Source organism: Lontra canadensis, unplaced genomic scaffold, assembly GCF_010015895.1.
Source record: "Lontra canadensis isolate GAN:19392208 unplaced genomic scaffold, GSC_riverotter_1.0 scaffold1, whole genome shotgun sequence".
Classification (NCBI taxonomy): Eukaryota; Metazoa; Chordata; class Mammalia; order Carnivora; family Mustelidae; genus Lontra; species Lontra canadensis.
In genome coordinates, this window is record NW_022630995.1 from 53,623,637 (window position 1) to 53,644,939 (window position 21,303).

Genomic DNA, 21,303 nt, shown 5'->3' on the forward strand with positions numbered 1-21,303 from the left:
TGATGACTTTGGATTCTCACATTGCCTCAAGGCAACCACAATGACTATCAATCATCAGCATATGAGGGCATAAACTTAGAGCCCCACTCTGAGATTACACTGCATGTGGAGGGCTGGTTAATAGAACTCTGGGTTAATGAAAATCCAGGTAGCAGGGGAGAGTGCTGTGTACAGATTTATGACCAGTTTCCAGGAACTCAGTAATTTGGAAGATTTTGTACCTTTACTTTTTTAAAAGATAGTGTATTGCTTCATATTTTACTAATTTCAGAATTAAGTCTGCATCATAAAACATAAAATAGCAGAGACAGTTCACAGGACTTCAAGACTTGAAGGAAATTTAGAAGTCAACAACTCTCATTTTGTGCTTTAAAAGGTAAAGAAAAAGATGCCAAAGAGGAGACCCTACTGACTAACTGAAAGCAGAGGAGGGACTAGAACTCAAGACTCTCAAAGCCCCCCAGAGCTCTTCATCACTATGGAATGCAGAATCTCAAATTTGATTTTTCCACTGTTTCATCAGCAGAGTCCAAGGGATCCTGCCTAGAATTAAGGGTACAGCATGAAGAGCAAAGTGGGGTGTCCGCTCCAAAGAATGAAACGTCCCACATTTAGTCACCACTTACCTCTCCCCAGATGTGTCTAACTGGACCCAAGCAAGGCCAGGAAGTTCCAACAGGGCACAGAGACAGAGCCACAAGCTCCCATGGACAGGGCTCTTTCTGGCTTCCAAATACCTGCTACCATCCCACCTGGGTGATCCCCCAACCCCTTCATCCTCAATAAGTATTTACCGTCTTCTCCTAAATCTGAACTGCTTCCTGAATTCTCAATCTCAGTTGGTAAGCAAACCCTCAGCCCATTATTCAAGCTAGAAACCTAAAATTCAACGGTAACTCTCCTCTCTCCTGGGGCTGCTGACTTTTCCAGCCAGGGTATCTCTTGATGCCATTTTTTTTTTTTCCAATCCCAACAACCACAGCCATGGTTCAGCTTTTCATCCTCTCTCACAGAAGTTACTACAATGGTATTTCTCCTGTCAACCACCGCACCCCATCCTAGACAACCACATGCTTAAAACCCTCTGGTATTTCTATTCAGGATAAAGCTTTCTTAACATGTTCTTCTCATTCCTGACCCCATTCCCCAAGCTGCCAGCACACACACGTCACACTCCAGGAGCAACAACTGCTTATACCACAGTGTACTATTTCTTATCTCTGTAAGTCTCCCTACCCCTGATGCCCTTCTTTCCCTGCTTCACCAGATAATTATACCTGAGTATCCCTGTTCATGCTCCAAAACTAAAGAAGCCACCCTCAGCAGGACCTTCACATCCAAATTACAGGATATACTAAGTACCCCTCCCTCTATTCTTCCAGATCACTCTAAACTTAATTTTCTCACTGCCCTTACTATATCACCATATAATATCCACCGAAGAGTCTGTTTTTATGTCTGAATACTAACTTATTCCATCTTTCTATGCCTAGTACCCAACACACTTAGTAGAGTCTTAATAAATATTGAATTAACAAGCAAGCAAGCTAATTAATTAATTAATTAATCCACGGCTCTTTCCCATCTTTCCTGCCTTTTGTAAGCTAAGTCCACAGGGTACCATTCACACCATTCATGGGCCTATCCTGGGTGCAGAACCATTCACAGTGAGGAACTAGAAGAAACGGTCATGCGGTGATCAAATAATCAGGCAACGCTGGTGAATAGACACATCATTTCTTCCATCATGAAAATGAGGTGTAGTTTTTTTTTTTTTCTTTCAATGCTGAAAGCTACAAATGCAACTGAATCACAAAAATGCTACGGCAACAACAAAGACAACATTTCTGCATAACTGTTCAGCATTTGCACCTTCCTGGGTATAACCACATTCCAACCTCAGAGCAATTCTAAGCAGTCAGTGTTAACCCAATTTTACAGATAGGAAAACTGAAGCTTAGAGAAATTACTAAACACACCAAAGTCCAAAGACTAATCTTTTTAAATATTTTATTTACTTGAGAGAGAGCAGAAGCAGAGGGAGGGTCAGAGGGAGAGGGAAAAGTAGACTTTCCACTGAGCAGGGAGCCCCATGTGGGGTTCAATTCCAGGACCCTGAATCATGACCTGAGCCGAAGGCAGAAACTCAACCGACTGAGCCACCCAGGCAGCCCCCCAAAGATTAATTAAAGCTTGAATCCTACTATTCTCACAACATGCTGCCTCAAAACATTTTTACTCAAAATAAAAATCAAAGCAATCTTCTCTCTGAATTATGACTGTGATTTCACTCTCCTGAAGTTCAGGAGAGTCCGGCAGTGCTGCGCATTTGCTTACCACCCACCCTGCCATCAGCCCCGGTGGCCTCTCCCTCTCAGGAGGGAGGAACACAGTTTCCTTTAGGACCCAGTAACAGATGCTTCCTTGAAATAGCTTCAGAAGCTGCCTGACCCTCTCCCCACTCCTGGTTGCTTAGAAGCAAGAGAGCAAATTAGTATCCAAACAGTCTCCTTAGATAGAAGGCATAATTCATACAACAGGTCAAATCCTATCTAAAAAATGTCACCGAACAAAAATCCTCGAGTGATAAAGAGATTCTCAGGCCTCAACCATAGACTATTTATTAAAAAGCAGCCTTGATGTGACAAAGTTCCAAATATATGCATGTGTGTGGCACACAGACAGTCCATTTTTTTTTAAGTTATTTTGTGCTATGTTCTTATGAGGCTTTCGATGTGTTAACTCATTAATCCCCACAACATGCCTATAAGACAATCTTAATATCCCCATTTATGGCTAAGGGAGTTGAGACCACACAGCTGTAGTCACCTGAGTCTACACGGCTGGCCATGTACCAATGTACAATGAAGACATGCTGAGATAAACTACTTATCAAATCCCTACCTCGCCACTTGCCTACCCTATGTAAGTTATGTGCTCTCTCCAGCCTCGGTCTCCTCTTGCGTGAAATGGAGCTGCTAATAATAATAATAACTATCACCTGGCTCTGCTCTTTTCGGAGACCCAACTCTGCTTCAGGCAGCGAAGGAGAAGACAGCGTGTGGAGACCATACACAAGTTCTTACTGAACTTGACCCAGAAGTGACTCACCTCACTTGCATTCCCACTTCATTGCTGAGAATGAGTTGTATACCTGCTCCCAGAAGCAAGAGGGTGGGAAATTTGGTCTCACTGTGGGCCAAGGAAGGAGAAAACACAACACTGAAAACTAGACACCCCTACCATACCTTTCACATAGTTTTATTCTGAGAATTAAGTAAGATAGCATGTGTAAAGTGGATTTATATTATAAGCCAGCAATAAATGTCAATTACAATGACTATTCTTGACAGAGCCAAGAGAAGAAGTCAGTATTTATGATGTCTCATCTACCATTCTTTAACCCTTGGAGTATATTACTTCTTTAAATTTATTGTACCAACTGTACCCAGCCTGTGCCTTCAAAGAAATTAAAAAATCATATAAAAATACTGAATGACTACTATAATTGAAAATACATAGAAAGATCAATTTTAAACAATTGGGTAAGAAAACATCCACTTATTCATTGTTATTTAATTAACAGATACTTACTAAATATTTACAATGAGGGGCACCTACGTGGCTCAGTGGATTAGGCATCTACCTTTGGCTCAGGTCATGATGCCCAGGAATCCTGGGATCGAGCACCATGTCAAGCTCCCTGCTCAGCAGGGTGTCTGCTTCCTCTGCCCCACACCCCGCCTGTGCTCTCTCTCTCTCTCTGTCTCTCTCTCAAATAAATAAATCTTTTTAAAAATTTATAATGAGCCAAATACCTATGAGTATATACCATAGAGATAAATCTTTTGTGGTAGAATTTAACATGATTTTATTTATAGACATGGCTATACATACAACATGGCTGCTGAGAGTCTCAGAGGAGATACACAGCAGCATATCCTGATTGAGGGGGCTGTGAAGGGATCTGAGAATTGCTGTTATCTGTACACCACTTGCCCAAGAAGCTGCCTGAAGGCAAGCCTCTCAAACCTTCTCTACCAGTAGAACCAACACATAAAGATACTTTGCAGGGCATACCCACCCCACTTAGATTCCTTTACAGGGCAAGAACCATCAGGCAGCAGGCACTTAGTAATAGCAGAAAGTACGAACGATTAGACAATCCTAAATAATGAGCATATCTGACAGTGCTGGACTTGTTTACTTTCTGGTCACTATCCTCTCATTTGCCTCTGAATTGTGCTTTTTGCTGATTCCTGCAACATTCGATCTAGGTATCTCTTAAGGCAATTAGGTCATTCCAGCTCAAGGATTCATCATAGCAGAGCTTAAGGAGCAAAAGGAGGAAAGAAAGTATGTGCAGGTTCCCTACAGCTTTATTTCTGCTTGCTGATGAGTAATGATGACAAACAGCCAATCATTTCTCTTCTAAACAGTTATTAGACATCTGTTATGTGTATAACAAGTGCAAAAAGACATAACTTCTACCCACTAGCAGGATCATGCTTAAAATACAGTTAAAATTTTTCTATATACCTTCTCAAAGTTTAAAGTAGAAATGCAAAATAAACCTTTAAAACCTTCCATCCAGAGGCACCTGGGTGGCTTAGATGGTTAAGTGTCCACCCTGAGCTCAGATCACAATCTAAGTGTCCTAGGATCGAGCCCAACATCCGGTTCTCTGCTCAGCAGCAAGTTGGCTTCTCCCCTCCCTCTATGATCTCTCTCAATCTCACTCTCTCTCAAATAAATTAAAAAAAAAAAACTAAAAAAAAAAACCTTCCATCCATGTGATTGCCTTGATCAGAAGTAGCCTATACCCAAAGAGTGCTCTGTCTCTGCCATTGACACATTTAAGACATACTACAGAAAGTCATCATGACAGGATTTCAATCCAATGTGCTCTCCCTCTCTGTCTTCTCTAGGTCCTCAGCTCTGTCTTGGATCCCCAGATTCTACTCTACTTGTTAGAGAGTGCTTTCCACCTCTTTTCATAGCCCGTGTAAACTTCAGTCTCTCTCGCTCCTGGGCGTTGTTCAGATCACATTTTCCCTCCTCACATTTGATTTACCTGACTATGCACACAGAAACGCCAGTTAGGACACTCTAAACCTTCAATATTAGTCTATGATAAGCCTGTTTATCTAAAGGATGTGTCACCCTATTGTGTTGTAGCCAGCTTTCCCTTTCTGGAAGTTGGTCATTCTTGGAGAGTCCATAAAATGTCTTAGAAAGAGTTGGAAGACCTTGGTTCTTACCACCACCCCATCATTTGCCAGCTGTGTGAGCCTAGTTGATAATATCTTCACTTCCTAATTTTTTGCCATATCCATAAACATCTGCCTATATTTCATATTTTTCTTTAAATGTAAATGAAATCAAATTTTAATAAACTAATATTTAAACTCAAAACTTTGAATAAACATGTAATTGGAGATGTATCACTATCCATGAGCCCTAAAAGCGAAGCTATAACTATTAAAATAATTTTATCTACATATCTCCTAATACAATATCATGTATTACCACTGTATACATGTAACACTTTAAGAACCTCTCAGATGACTCAAGTCATCTCGCCTTTCTGACTGCAAAACATTCCACTTGTACACTGAAAATCTTGGCAAATGCAGCGATGGTTTGAATGGCTTAGGTGGGAGCGAGCCTGCAGTAAACCTGGTTGTATTGCAGCTGATACTGAGTGAGATTCAATCTCTGCAGAGAGCCTGAAAGTCCATGTTTCTATCAACACCAAGGTCCTTTTTGCATCTCTTAGATGGCATCATGGGGGGCACAGGAAACCTAGCTTATGGCAGCCGACCCTGATGAATGCAGGAAGATTCTACCAGATTCTTTGAGTCCCTTTGCACAGGGGTACCCTCTGCACATCTAGAGACCCACTGTCTGGAGGTGCCTGCTCTTCACTTCTGTGTGGCCATGAGAACGCACTTCACAGAGTGCCCAGTGTAGGGAGTATAACTGACAAGGGCTGGAGCCACCAAGCTCTGAAATTCTCAGCAGAGTCTGTGTGAGGCCATGACTCAGCCAGGGACTGGGTGTGGCAGGGACATTAAGAAAGACGCATCCCTGAAAGATGCAGGGTTTCTCTAAGGGTCACTGTTGGCTCTGATACTCCCTGATGGCTCTGACCAGACTTACTGCAACTGAATGACAGACGGCCATGCTTCCATGTAATACTCTGACCTCCTCTCCTCATGTGGGGTCACACCCAAAGGGCAGTCCGTGGCTCTCTCAGGTTGACCTGGGTCCCTTACTGTACTCTCATTCAAGTGTTTTCCAAATAAAATCCTTGCGTCTTGAATCACATGTGGATGTCTGCTTCTTGAAGAACCTGAATTTATATACCTCCCCTCCTCTTTCTTGGTTTGAGTAGGAGATCTTGCTCAGCTCTGAGTTGCTTAATCTGTAAGTGGTTGTTAAATGAGCTAGATACTAGAGAAATCAAGTTTATTCCTTTTCACCACTGTAGATCTGCAAAGATCTGGCCCCATGGCCCATTTTTTTCTCTCCTGCATATAATTTGGAGTAGGTTTTAGATCAGTTAGAATTAGGTTTTATTAGGAGAAATAGAAACCTTTAAAATGAGTGGTTTAAATAAGATAAAAGCTTATACCTCAATAAAACAAGGCTTGGGGTGAAATGTCCAGGGCTGGTTTTACAGTTTCATGTTTCTCAGAGACTCAGGTTCTTTCTAGCTCACTGCTCCCCCAAACCTAAAATGTGTCACTCCACCCTCATCTTCACAATCCAAAATGGCTGCTGGAGATCTGGCTACCAAATATCCATTCCAAGGAATAGAATAAAGGAAAAAGAAAAGGAAGGAATGCTTATGGAGACTCACTATAACTATTATTCAACACTTCTGTTTGCAGTTTATTGTCCAGAAGGCTATATAAAGTAGGTTTTTAGGTAGGGTGCAATGTGCCTAGTTTACAATCTAGGTTTGTCGCAAAGTAGGGAGGGGAAAATGGACAGGCAACTGGCAGTCTCTGCCACAGCTTCCACAGCTTTTCCAGAAATTCAGTCTGGTCACAGTTAGATAATAAAAGGCTTTGTCCATTATTATAAAACTCCAAACCCTCATCCAGCTAAAGTCTCCCCCACTCATATGTTGCCCATTGATAGGACTCCAATGGCTTTATCCTCTTGCCCATCAGTTGGACTCCAGTGGCTCTCCAGTGTTGCAGCTGGAGAAGGAAGAGAGATGGAAGACAGAAAGTCCCAACTCTAATAGCACAGTTATAATCTAATATTGGGATTCTCTGTGCTTAGCAAAATCCAAATGCTGAGTTGTACTCTTATGGGTGTTTTTGTGGGTTCTTCAGAGACACCTAAGCCCTATAACTGTTCTCACCTACAGTTTTGTTAATGAGGGTATGCTAGAGACTGCCATTCCCCCAATATGGAATCCCAATTATTAATTGGACACATGGCCTCCAGCTCTAAACACAACATTTACCAGTTGACATCACTTTAACAGTGAAACCACTATCAACAGTTGGCTTCTGCTCAAACATATTAAGCACTTGGGGTTATCACTCCGTTCCTCACAAGAATAAAACTGAACTGCAAATCAACAACTCTACTTAAATCCTTAAGAGAATTGAGATCACAGGGCAAACCAATGCCCTGAAAACTAGAAAGACAGGCAAATAGAGAATCACAACTTATCAGGAGAAGAAATTGCTGGGGCCAGGATTTGGTAGGAAAACTTAAACTGTATGTGATGAATTGTTGAAGACTGAGTGTGGACTACTGTGAGAGTTAAAAATACCTGGGTTCCAGCCTAAGGGGAGATCCCATACTTTCATGTGTAACTGTCATGTTACTTCCAGGAGCCCAAGTTCTGATGGTGAAGATGAAGAGATTCCTTTTGTCCTTCTAGCAGAGAAAGAGGGGAAAAATGCTCTGAGATACATCCAGAGCATTCTCTTCTTCATCTGTCCTTAAGGAAAACTATGAGAGCCTAATTAATGTGAGAGAAAGGAAATACCAAACCTCAATCCCCCCTTAACCTTCCTGTCTCACCTAAAAATAAAAAATTAATAAAAGTAAAAACATTTTTAAATAAAAAGCTGAGAAGAACTTCTGAAGGTCACCGACTACGACACACACTTACTAAAAGACTGAGTGAATCATAAGAATACAAAATGCTTCGGCTCCTCCTCCCACACCTTATCATGACACAACCAGTCTCCTGGATAATAACAGAAAATTATATCTGAAAGCACTGCAAGGCTAGGACTATATTTAAGGAGTTCCTAGGGGAACCTAAAGACACCCCAGAAGACAAAAACAAGGACACTGGAAAAAACTGAAGCCTCAGACACCTATAACTAGTACAAATAGTAAACAGGGCATAACTGCTAGTAAGATAAACATAAAACTTTACACTCAATGCCTCTTTACTTCAGTTCTATTATCCAATACACCATGTCTGGTTTTCAACAAAAAATGACAACACACGCTAAAAGGCAAGAAAAAAAACCCCACACATTTAAGATACAAAGCAAGCAACAGAACTAGACTCAGATATGACAGATATTTTAGAATTGTCAGATCAGGCAAAAATAACTATGCTTTATGTCCTAAGTAGAACAGATGTAAGAAGATGGAAGAACAGATGGAAGAACAGATGTAATGTAAGCTATGGGGGGAATCTCTGAAAGATTCAAAAGGAAATGCTAGAAACATAACCACTGTAACAGAACTGAAGGCTACCAGCTTCCTTTTTGGCTAAGTGTAACTGGATGCCTGGATTCTGACTAACAGGATGTGAGAAGAACTGGTATGTGCATCTTTCTGGTCATGCTATGAAGGGGCATGCCCTCTGTAGGAGTCATTAAGATTATTCACTTACAGTCCACTGTAGGATTATAATTCCTGACTCTGTTGTTAGGTCTGGATATGTGATCGGTTCTGGCCAAAAGGTGAAAGGCAAAGTCATTTAACTGCTGATACAAGACTAACCAGTTTACCCTTCTCCTGCCATAGGCCTTAGCAATGCTTCTGATGATGCAGGTCCATCTACTGGTGGCTCTGAGTGAAAGGAACCTAAGGTATAAAGAACCTCTAGTGACCCATGATAAACATATCATATGAGCAAAAAAGTAAACCACTAATATTTCAAAATTATTATTAACAGGGCACAACCCAAGCTATTCTAAGTAATCCCGCTCCCTCTTCCCCTTTCCATCTTTGCTCCAGCTGAAACTCAGACATGCTAGTAAGCATGCCTGGATCATGTGAACAATATCCTAGTGACACAAGAACAACAAAATGGAACGAAACTAGGTCTCTGCAGAATTCTCAGAGCAAAGACTTAATACAAGCTCATATTTCTCTGTGAAAGAGAAATAAACTTCCATTTTGTTTAAAATGTTTTATTTTATTATAGCTGAATCCATATCCTGGCTAATAAAGAAAGCCACACCTTCTCTGGCCGGTTGTTTCTACTTCAGTCTCAAGAAAATCCTGAAAGCCCCATTGTTACCATAACATTACATGTTGTGAGATTTTGTGTTTGACTAGGGCACTGATAAACAGATCTGACACACCGTTGCACTAACTGTTAGCTCTCAGTAAGTGGTAAATTAAAATGCCAAATGCTCACCCACATGTGTGTAGCCACGGGAAAAGTGTGGCCCCCTACCCCACCCTGGCTTTTCTTTAAAATCCAATGTATTTAGACATATGAGTTTAAACAGTGCCACCATTGGAATGACCAATATTGCCAATGGGGGGAAGTTGAAGAGCTGGTGAGGGTAAAATCACAAAGGAACATGATGTAAAGTCTTTGTTGAACTAATGATTGTGTAAACAGATATAATTAAAAATGCCTTAAATTAAGAAACAGCCCATTTCTCCAACTAAATCATTCCCCAAATAAAGTATATAAATAATATATTTCCCCAAAGACTTTGTGTAATTGTATCATTTATAATACCATCTGCAAGACTGCAAATTTTCAAGAACAGAAAGTATAAATCAAACTGAATTAAACAAAAGGAAGTGACTGGTTCTTCCGAAGGAAAAACTAGATAAGGCTTCAGGTAAAGCTTGACCCAACAGCTAAAACAATGACCAGAAAGTCTCCATTTTTCAGTCCACTTTTGGGTGTTGACTTCAATCTCTAAAGCACCTCCCCGCATAGCACCTCCCCTCTCAGGATGGCTACCATAGAGCTACATGCCCTTTGTTTATCTCCATCAAGACAGAATATCCACCTAACCACTCAACAAAAAGTCTGGAGTTCCGTTTGACTGAACTAGCTTAGGTCATATATCCATCTCTGAGCAGCATAGGTGAGGGCTAAGCTAAATGCTTCATTTTGGGGTTGTGGGGTGGGGGAGTGAGATCAGCATCCTCTACAACACGGGGAAGAGACAGATATCTACAGCATAGACTGTGAGTTCCTGTTCTTCCCTCAGGCAATTAGAGTGCATTTCCCTGCTTCTCTTGCAGCTAGATGTATTCATATTACTGAGCTGTGGCCAATTACATGAAAGCGTTTCCATGACAACCTTCCACATGTGATCCTCTATCTTCTTCCACCTGTCAGCTAGGGACTCTCAAAATTTAGAGGAGGGCTGAACCAAAAAGATGGAAGGAGTAGAGATCTCTGAATGAATAAGTACATGCCACTTTACCAGGAACAACCACATAAGATTATGACATAGGCAAGAAGTACATTTTTATGCTTAAGCACTGAAAATTTACCATTTATTTATTCCAACAGTCATGATACTTAAGCTAATGTAATACTACAAAAAAAAAAAAAAAACTGGAGTGGCATTTCCAAGAATAGGGCAAATGGATATTGGACAGCCCCAAATAAGCATCGCCCACTGCAATAATGGTTTTTAAAATTTGGGTTATCTTTAAATAAAATGGGAGCAATTATGCTGCCAGAGACATCTCAGTCTATGTACATTTTCTTTTCTAGAAGAGGAGCATTGTAATGACTTAGCCACAAACCAAATAAACAAAGCAGCAATTGCCTCTTGTACTATAATAAGCCTTTGCAAACATGCCCTGCATTTGCACATGGCTTCCTTAATAAATGGATGCTATTTGCTTGTGTTCACGAACAGTCGTATCAAATAAGAGATACAATTTAAATTTGTTCTGCATTTTAGGTAACCACTCTTCAATACAACTAGTATTTTCTAAAATTAAAAAAATGTATTTTTCTAAAATCTCTTCCTTTTCCATGTTAATGTGCAAGCACAAAGCAGGCAGAAGAAAGCAAAAATCAAGAGGTACGGAGAAGGCAATATAGAAGAAGCTGTGAACCAGTTCTGAAGCCAGTGAAAGAGGCAAAGGATAGTGACTGGTTGAAGCCCAAACCAATTACCTCCTATCTAAAATGGAATACACCCAGAGTGAATTGAGATTGCTACCAAAATCAAAGCACAAGCAGGTGTTTAAAAATAAACAGGAATTGACGTTAGGTGACAGATAAGCATGTGCTCTACCTGGAGCTCCTTCCTCTTCAGCTGGATAAATTCTACTCATTTTGCAGGGCTGAGCTAAAATATCTTACCTTTGGGGCAGATTCTGATGACAACTGCCTCCTCACCTTGATGTAGATATTCCTCCTCTTATAAAGACCTTAATAACCTTTACTTGTCTGCCATAGCTCTTCTCATTATTATATAGTTATCTGTGTAATTATTTGGGTCCATCTTCCCATCTAGAGTGAAAGTTCTATGGGGGCAAAGACCATGCTGTCTTATTCACTTATATATATTCAGGGCCTAGCACAGTGCTTGACACATAGGAGGAACTCATAATTCCAATGACATTGTGATGAGTGGTGGGGCTGGCATCAAGCTATTTTAAAAGGACAAAGTGCCTGAGTACATCTTAGTATGATATTTCCCTTTTAGCCAATTTTTAAAAAATTTTTAATTAAATTCAATTAGCCAACATATAGCACATCATTACTTTCAGATATAGTGTTCGGTAATTTACCAGTTGCTTATCAGTGCTCATCACATCACATGCCCTACTTAATCTCCATCACCCAATTACCCCATCCTCCTACCAACCTCCCCTCCAGCAAACCTCAGTTTGTTTCCTATAGTTAGGAGTCTCTCATGGTTTTTCTCCCTCTCTGATTACTTGCTATTCAGTTTTCCCTCCCTTCCCCTATGATTTTCTGTACTATTTCTTATATTCCACATATGAGTGAAACCATATAATTATCTTTCTCTGATTGACTTATTTCACGCAGCATAATACCTTCCAGTTCCACCCACATCAATGTAAATGGTAAGTATTCATCCTTTCTGATGGCTGACTAATATTCCATAGTGTACGTGTGTGTGTGTGTATACACATATGTGTGTGTGTGTGTGTGTGTGTGTATACACACACACATACCACATCTTCTTTATCCATTCTTCTGTCAATGGACAGGTTGACTCTTTCCATAGTTTGGCTACTGTGGACATTGCTGCTATGAACATGGGGGTGCAGGTGCCCCTTTGGATCACTACATTTGTATCTTTGGGGTAAATACCTAGTAGTGCAATTGCTGGGTTGTACAGTAGCTCTATTTTTAACTTCTTGAGAAACCTCCATACCATTTCCCAGAGTGGCTGTACCAGTGTGCATTCCAAACAACAGTGTAAGAGGGTTCTCTTTTTTCCTCATCCTTGCCAACATTTGTTGTTTCCTGTCTTGTTAATTTTAGCCATTCTGACTGGTGTGAGGTGGTTTCTCATTGTAGTTTTGATTTGTATTTCCGTGAAACCAAGTGATGTGAAGCATTTTTTCATGTCTCTGTTGGCCATTTGTAGGTCTTCTCTAGAGAAATGACTGTTCATGTCTTCTGCCCATTTCTTGACTGGATTCTTTGTTTTTTGGGTGTTGAGTTTGATAAGTACTTTATAGATCTGAGATACTAGCCCTTTATCTGATATGTCATCTCACATATCTTTTCCCATTCCACATTAAAAACAAAAAACAAAAAAATCTAACCACCAACAGAACATTGTTTCTTAAATCATCTAAGAAATCATGTGTTTTTTAAAACACTTGTTAAGATTGTGAGAATTTTTCTCTGGACTTTTTTTCTTGAGGACAAATATTATCACATCATTACATATGGACTGCTATCTCTGAAATGATGAGAAGTAAACAAGTATGGACCAATCCCCTATCTCCACCACAGCCCTCCCCTCATTTCTTTCCCAGGAGGATGATGGCCCAGCCCATGAACTTGAGATCAAACTATTCAGTCATTAAAGCTTTGTTACTTTCCTGATACATAATCCACAAGTCTCTCTCTGAGAGAACCCTGTTTTTCTCATTTTTACAATGTCCCAAATGTATAACTCTTTTTGTTATAATCTAACTGTAAAATGGAGTGAGATAATGTGGGTAAACAGCCTAGGTCCAGGTCTGTGACAAAGTACCAATGTTCTGTTATGTTTTCTTTCTTTCACAGCATTTCTTGTCCTAGAGATCCTCTGCCCTTCGGTCTTACTGCAGTCTCCAGACCTTTTTCCCACTTCTTCCTTCTTCAAATCCACTTCAAGTCTGCTCTCAGAACAGAAAGGATCTGACCATCTAATTCAAAGACCTCAGTAATTGACTGGGTTTTCCTTCTTAAGCTGACATTCACTGAGATTTCATATAATCTTTTTTAATACTCACAACAACCCAGTGAAGATAAGCACTACTTATTAATTACTCATCCTTGATGAGAACCCCATTACTCACAAAAGTTAAATAACCTGCCCAGCAGAACACGGCTTGTAAACGGCAGGCCTGGAATTCAATGCCTGTTCTGCCTAACTCCAAATCCACTCTCTCTACAGCACCATGTGACCTTTCTACTTTCTTCTCTTAATCTCCTTGCAAAAGCTTTCATTGGACAGTGGCCTGGTTAGATGCCAGGTCTAGAGCTAACACCAGCATTACCCATATGGCTGGCATGAAACTATTAATTCGCAATGGTCCAACCATGTCATCTTCGGTCAGGATATTGTAAGAGACACCTTAGCTGATGGCTTTGACCTCAGCAAGTATCATCAGGATGCATTTGTGGTGATAGGCAGAAAACAGAATGGAGAGGAGGGTGTCTGATTAACGTAAATAATCTTCCAGTCATCAATCAGCCTGGAAGATATTCTCTATTCCCAACTGAAATTGCAACCACTTTGGAAGGTGTATTTTAGGCTAAGGACATTTTAGATCATTTATAGGCTTTAGAAAGAGTAACCATTTCTTATCTTAACTTCATTGTATAATAACAACTGAATACAGAAATAGGCTAATTATGTATTTATATGTTAACTAACTGAATTTAAATTAAAAAAACAAATAGCAATGACCATTGAAATGCGGTTCCTATACTTAGTATAATCCAATCAGAAAACTTAGAAGAATGCATGTCCAAGCATTCTTGATCAAGTGGCTGAGACCTGTCCACACTGAAAATACTGGTTCAGGCACAAGAAAGATCCTAGGCCAGAGGGCCAAAAAGAGACACAGAAGGGAACCAAATGAGTTGGAGGCCCAAAACCAAGGGCTCCAAAGAAGGCCCTACCAAGACTACTACTATCTTCCTGGCTAAGGAGTTCTATAGAAAAAGAAGTCTGGGGGGCACCTGGGTGGCTGAGTTGGTTAAACAGCTGCCTTTAGCCCAGGTTATGATTCCAGAGTCCTCGGATCGAGCCCCATATCAGGCTCTCTGCTCAGCAGAGAACCTGCTTCTCTCTCTCCCTCTGCCTGCCACTCTGCTTACTTGTGCTCTTTCTCTCTCTCTCTCTCTGTCAAATAAATAAATAAAATCTTAAAAAAAAAAAAAGAAAAGAAAAGAAAAAGAGTTTGGTGATTTAACGCTATACCCTAAAGTCTCCCACATAAGATACATCTGTGCAATAGTGTGTGTGTGTGCCTGTGTATGTGATTTTATGTTTACACTGAATATTAATAGCAGCACAAGTTCATCCCACAATTTGGGCTCCATTCCCAAAAAGAAAATCCTTTAATTGCCTTTTCAAAGTCTTAAGTTAGTTAACCTATTCAAATATTGTTAAAGGTATTGTACCAAATCCATGTGACAGTAACCTTCCTGAGAATCACTCTCTTTTGTGTTCATGCATGTGGCTCAAGTCACCTGTCTTCCTTAGAAAATGGTTTCTGAACAGAGCTTGATCCAGTTTGATTGAATAAATAAATATTCCTCCATCAAAGACCCTCACCAACACAGCCATTTTCCTGGCAGCCAACCTGCCCCTCATCCTGACTCAAGAAGCATTTTTCTAAGAATCTATTCTATGCCAGGCCTGTGTTAAGTACTGGAGGTGCCTTCAAAGGACTCAAAAGTAGAGATCAGACACTAAAATGGTGTGGCTCCCAGGATAAAAGTTGGTGTAGATTACAGTACCAACACCAAGGAAAAAGAGGTTGATTCTACATGGGGGACAATGGCTCTCAAAACATTTTGAAAGATGGGAACATGAGCTAAATCTAGAAAGAGAAGAGAGTGTCATTTTCCCATTATAAGAGAGACAGTGGGGGGAGAGAGGGGGGAGGAGGAGGAGGAAGATTGAACCTCACTGCAGAATACTTTTTAAGATTTTATTTATTCATTTGTCAGAGAGAGAGAGCACAATTGGGGGGGGGGCAGCAGAGGCAGAGGGAGAAGCAGACTCCCCACTGAGCAGGGAGCCCGGTGCAGGGCTTGATCCCAAGACCCTGAGATCATGACCTGAGCTGAAGGCAGAGGCTTAATGACTGAGCCACCCAGGCACCTCTTACTGAAGATTTTTTAAAACATTTTATTTATTTGAGAGACAGCACATGCGAGAGAGAGCATTAGAGGGGAGAAGGGGCAGAGAGAGAGAGAGGGAGAAGCTCCCCACAGAGCAGGGAGCCTATGCAGGGCTCAATCCCAGAACCCTAGATCATGACGTGAGACACCTAGGCATCCCATACTGCAAATTTTTTAACACTAAGATGCATTTCAATGGTAGCCTAGTACCAAAATATTGGGGCCCACATACAGAGCTCTGTAGTAGCTCAGTTCCCTGAAAACACACATCTAAGAGTCCTTATATATCTATTAGGTGTGAAACTGTAACCCACTGATGATTTTTGAAGATGACTAGACAGAACCTCTCCTAATCACAAATAGGAAACTTGAAGTAAGTTTGGCACCAGAAATTAGCAATAGATATGGCAGGGATGGCAAAGAAGAGGAGAAGTCCTATGAGGCTGGCAAAGGCATTAGGGAAAAACAATAATAGCTGAAGTTAATTAAAAGCTTACTATGTGTTATCAGTACCTTCTATATTTTATATGCATCAATGAATCCTCAATCCCCTGTAACAGAATTATCCTAATTTCATCGGTGAGGAAGCCAATGCAGAGAGATGTTAAGCAACTTGTCCAAGGTCACAGAACAAATAGGTTATCTAAACAGAAGGAGGGCACCTGGGTGGCTCAGTCATTGAGCATCTGCCTTCGGCTCAGGTCATGATCTCAAGGTCCTGGAAATCAAGCCCTGCTTCGGGCTCCCTGCTCAGTGGGGAGTCTGCTTCTCCCTCCCCCTCCTCCCCTGCTTCTGTTTCCCCTCTCACTGTCAAGTAAATTAATAAAATCTTTTAAAACTAAATAAATAAAATAAACAGGAGGGAAAACCCAGGCAGTCTCAGTGCAAAGTCCACAGTGAAAATCTTTTTGCTAGATGGCCTCAAAACCATGTAATCAGTGTTGTCTAATCAGTCTGGGAGGAGCCAGAGTCCAGGAGGATGATTAGCAAACTGATTCTGGAACACAAGTCCCTAGGTCTCTGCTGAGTACTATCCTCCCTGAAGGGCCCACAGTCACAGGCCTGCTGCTGATGTAAAAGCAGAGATGGAGACGTAGTTTCCTGAAGCATGCTTTCTATGAAGCTTAAAATCAGTGAAGACAATAGTTTCCCTGAAATTAGTACAATTACAGTCCCTTTCACCTAACCAATTTTTTTTTAATTGCATAGAACCTTCTAGAAATAGCCTTCTCCCAATCATCGCTTTCATAACTCGCAAGGCCAGAATTTTCCATTTCATGTCTGTTCTGTGTATTTAAACTTATGATCTTCATATTAACTCTTCCAAAATGGCATTTTATCATGAAGAGTATCTCCATTTAACTTCCCTGTATCAATATTAACGGTGGCATTTGCGTGTTTATTAGGTAAAAATTGGGTCCTGACAATCATGCAGTCAATTCCAAAGCCCATGAGCTCATTCATCAGGACTCTTCAATTGCTTTTTTAATTTCTTCTGTTGACACTGACCCTGTGTGAGGTTATTTATAAAAATCTTTATGAATATAATTTATGACTTAATTTTAACAACTATTAGATAGATGTTATCACTGAGTCCATGACCTGAGGTAGTGAAGATTCCTATCACATAGCATCAAGATTCATTTAAATTTCTCATTTTGTGACTCCTTTTCTATTTTCCCAGCAGCACTAAGGGTCAAATATAAATGAAATGAGAAGTATCTTTCACATTAACTGTTCTTTATTGATTCCTTGGAGCAGAAATGTAGATACTTCTAAAGCAGTTGGAGCACTGGAAAAATAAACCACCTAAAGGAGGACAAAGAATATATTTATGTGTACCTATCACAATGATACTATAAAAGGTACGTAATAAATATGTTCTACATTATATATTCCTAAGTTTATAGTTCTAGATGAAAAAAATGAAACATAATTTTTTAAACTGGAGAGGTCTTAAAAATATGCTCACCAAGGATTTCAAAGTGACCATCCATAGGATAAATAATGTTTGGCATATCCAGGGTTTTAATAGGAAAATGTCACAAAAATTCTTGATTCCTAACTTGTTTTGAGGAGTCAAAAGACCTGGAAACAATGCCCACACCTTCCCATGCAGCAAACATCCCTCCCAAAGCTGGTCTGTACACTCTCCTGTTGTCACAGGGCCCTGCCTCATTTCTGCCTTAAACCTCCAATTGTCACTGTCCAGTATTACTTCCCTGATTCCTAGAGGCTTTGGAATCGTCACTCCCTGTTCTTGTTCAACTACCTCATTTTACAGATAAGACAACTGAGAACCAGAGATATTAAATAACATGTCTACACAAGGCAAAGGTCCCAGTCTGGGTCCTGATCTGATAACCCACACCACAGTTTTCTTTCGCCCTTAACAAGATCTATTGGACATATGGATACATACTATTTAACACCTCATTGAGTGTAATAAATAGGTAAACATTATTGTGCCTCTCCTCTTGCCAAAGACAATTGTAATAATGATGACTATTTACTGATCCTAATGGAATGCTTTACCACCTACAGCTCTGTCATCAGAAGGAAAGACTAGCTGTGAGGATTGCCCAGAATGATAAGATGTGATGGCATATTGCACTGATTTCTGACTGATGCCTGTAGTAATGATTCTGCAGTACTCTAAACAAGTACTGCTGAGCCCAGGAAACCAAACAGGGTCTTAGAAAAAGGCTTATAATAAAAAAATTAAAACACATCACCTGTGGTAGGTAAGCACCGAAGATGGCCCAGTGATCCACATCTCTTGATATCATGCCCTTAAAGTAATTCTCCTCCCTGTGAGTGAGGGTTGGACTTAATGAATCACTTCTAATGAACAAACTATGGCAGAAGTAATAGTATGTCACTTCCAAAGATGAGGTTATAAAATACTATGACTTCTTAGGGCTCTCACTCACTTGCTCTTAGATGGTTTGCTATGTGAAACATCAACTGTCACGCTGTGAAAGAATCCTGTGAAGAGACACAACAACCACACAAGTGAGCTGGAAGCATAACCCCCTCATAGCCTACACTCTAGATAAGACCACAACCCCACTCAATAGCCCAACTGAAACCTCATGAGAAATATTGAATGGTGTCCCAGAAATACTGAATGGTGTCCCAGAGACACCATGAAAGAATAAACAGTTGCTGTTTCAAGACATTAAGTTTTAGAGTAAATTGTTACATAGCAATAATCAAATAATACAGACTCATTAATCATAAATAAAACTTAAATATCCCTGAGTTCCCCATGTGCATTGAGCCACTTAAATTTTTACCACATATTGAAAATAACATATGTGTGTGTTTGTGAGTGTATACAATAAATACACACACATATATTGTATATATATGATGTATATATTTCTATCATATATTTGTATCTATAAATACAAATATAGTATATGAATTTCAAGATTTTTCAATCACATACTGATTAAAAACAAATGCATGAGCAAAATAGAACATGTTCAAAGCCGACATCTGTCATTTATTAGTTCAATGACCTTAGAAAGATACTCAGCTTTGATTCCTCAACTGAAAAATGAGGCCAGCATTCTCACTGCATCTTATAAATAATTCTACTTTTTTATATGTAATCAGACTTTACTGTGGTTATTGGTACAGTCTACTCTGAGGTCACACCAGTTCCAGGGGGTGCAAACCAAATACCAGTGAAAAGATCATCCATGCATTCTAGAACACCTAGGCTTCATGGCAGGCTCTACCAGCTCACCCTAGACTAGACTCACCTTCCCCAGGAAGCTTGCAAAGGCACAACCTCCTCTGGGCACCGAATCACAGTGGGGGCTCCAAGAAGTCAGGTGGCCAAGAGCACAAACACCCTCTTATTGTTTTCCCATGCACTCCATTTCCATAGCTTCCACAAATTTGTTCTCCAACACTCTAGTAGGAACCCATGAAGTTATTTTTACAGACAGAGTAGCTGACAAAGCAAATGAAGTTTGTGTAACTTTCATTCTTAGACTTCCTACAAAATCTAGACTTTTTTTTCAATGTTTATAAGCATGAGATCAACCCATTCATTAAATGGTGTTTGCAGATATTTACCTTGTAAAGATGATATGCAATACATATCCAAATACCATATACTCCTCAGGGGATAATGACTAGCTGAATCTTCGATCATGCAACTTTTATACTGTTCAAGATGAGTAGAGAACTGTCTGAATAAACAACATATTTTTAGCCAAAGTTCAAGATTTTTAAACCATCATCACATAGATCATTACTTTTCTCTGCATTTTCATAATTAACATCTTTGTCTTACTCCATAAAGGAAAAAGAAATTTTCACAGAGCAGCTTGCTCAGGATTATTTATAGATGTAAAAATTTACCATCCAAGGTCGATAACAGCTCTGGCCAAGAGTCCTGAGTGTTTGTGGGGGTGGCTGCAGCTGTTTTTCTGTCATCAAACCAAAAAAAGTATACCTGAGCAATTAATTATTCATAATGTGATTAAAATTATTTAGAACTTACTTAAATTTGCTCCTTTATTTAACAAACCTTGATTGGATATGCTTCTGTGCCAGGCACCACCATAAGCACAACAATAAATGAGATTCCACATACACCCTCAAGTGCATTATTAACTAGTAGCAGAGACATATGTTTGAGGAAAGAATAATAGTAAAATATATGAAGAAAAGGTTCAGCACTTCAATGTATTGGAGAACTATTGGTTACTCAAAGCAGGAAGGAAATTCTGCAGGCAGAGACAGTGAGATAAATCTAGGGGGAAAGAGAGTTTGAGTTAAGCCTTGAATGATGAGCAGGAAAACACTGATGGGTAGAGAATTGAAGAAGCTGACAGATCTCCATATCCAATCATGCAAACAAAGTCAATGTGTGGAAGACAGGTCTTTGAATAGCTTCAAGAATATAGAGCTTAGGATATATGAAGATTACAGCAGGAGATGAGGATGGAATGGAAAGATGAACCCAGATCAGGGAAAACATCCAGACATGAAGAAACATGTAAGCTAGGGCAGTAGCAATTAAAATGAAAAGGAGGTCAACAGACTCAAGAATGACAGCCAACTTAGAAAAGAATTGTCACAATGAGAAAACTGACTGGATATGTGTAGTTTATATTTGGGGATTTTTGTCTTCGTCTGAAGCAAAAAAGATGAAATATAGAAGAAATAAAAGATATGAAAATAATGAGATGATCAAAAAGAAAGGATATAGCAAAAAGAGAGGTTAATTTTAGAAGACATAAAAAGGACAGTTGAAAAGTATTCTATCTGAGGAGTCAGTGGGACATACGGGTTTAGGACAGTGGAAAGCTTAAAGGCTAATGAGGGAATGAAGGGGAAGTAATTAAGAGAATTACTTTAAAAACAAAGTGCCAGACAGTATAATAGAAGATATAATGTGGATATATCCACGTCTTCAGGAGAGTTAGCATTGACCTCAGTCTTGAAAATTCATTGTTCCTACATAT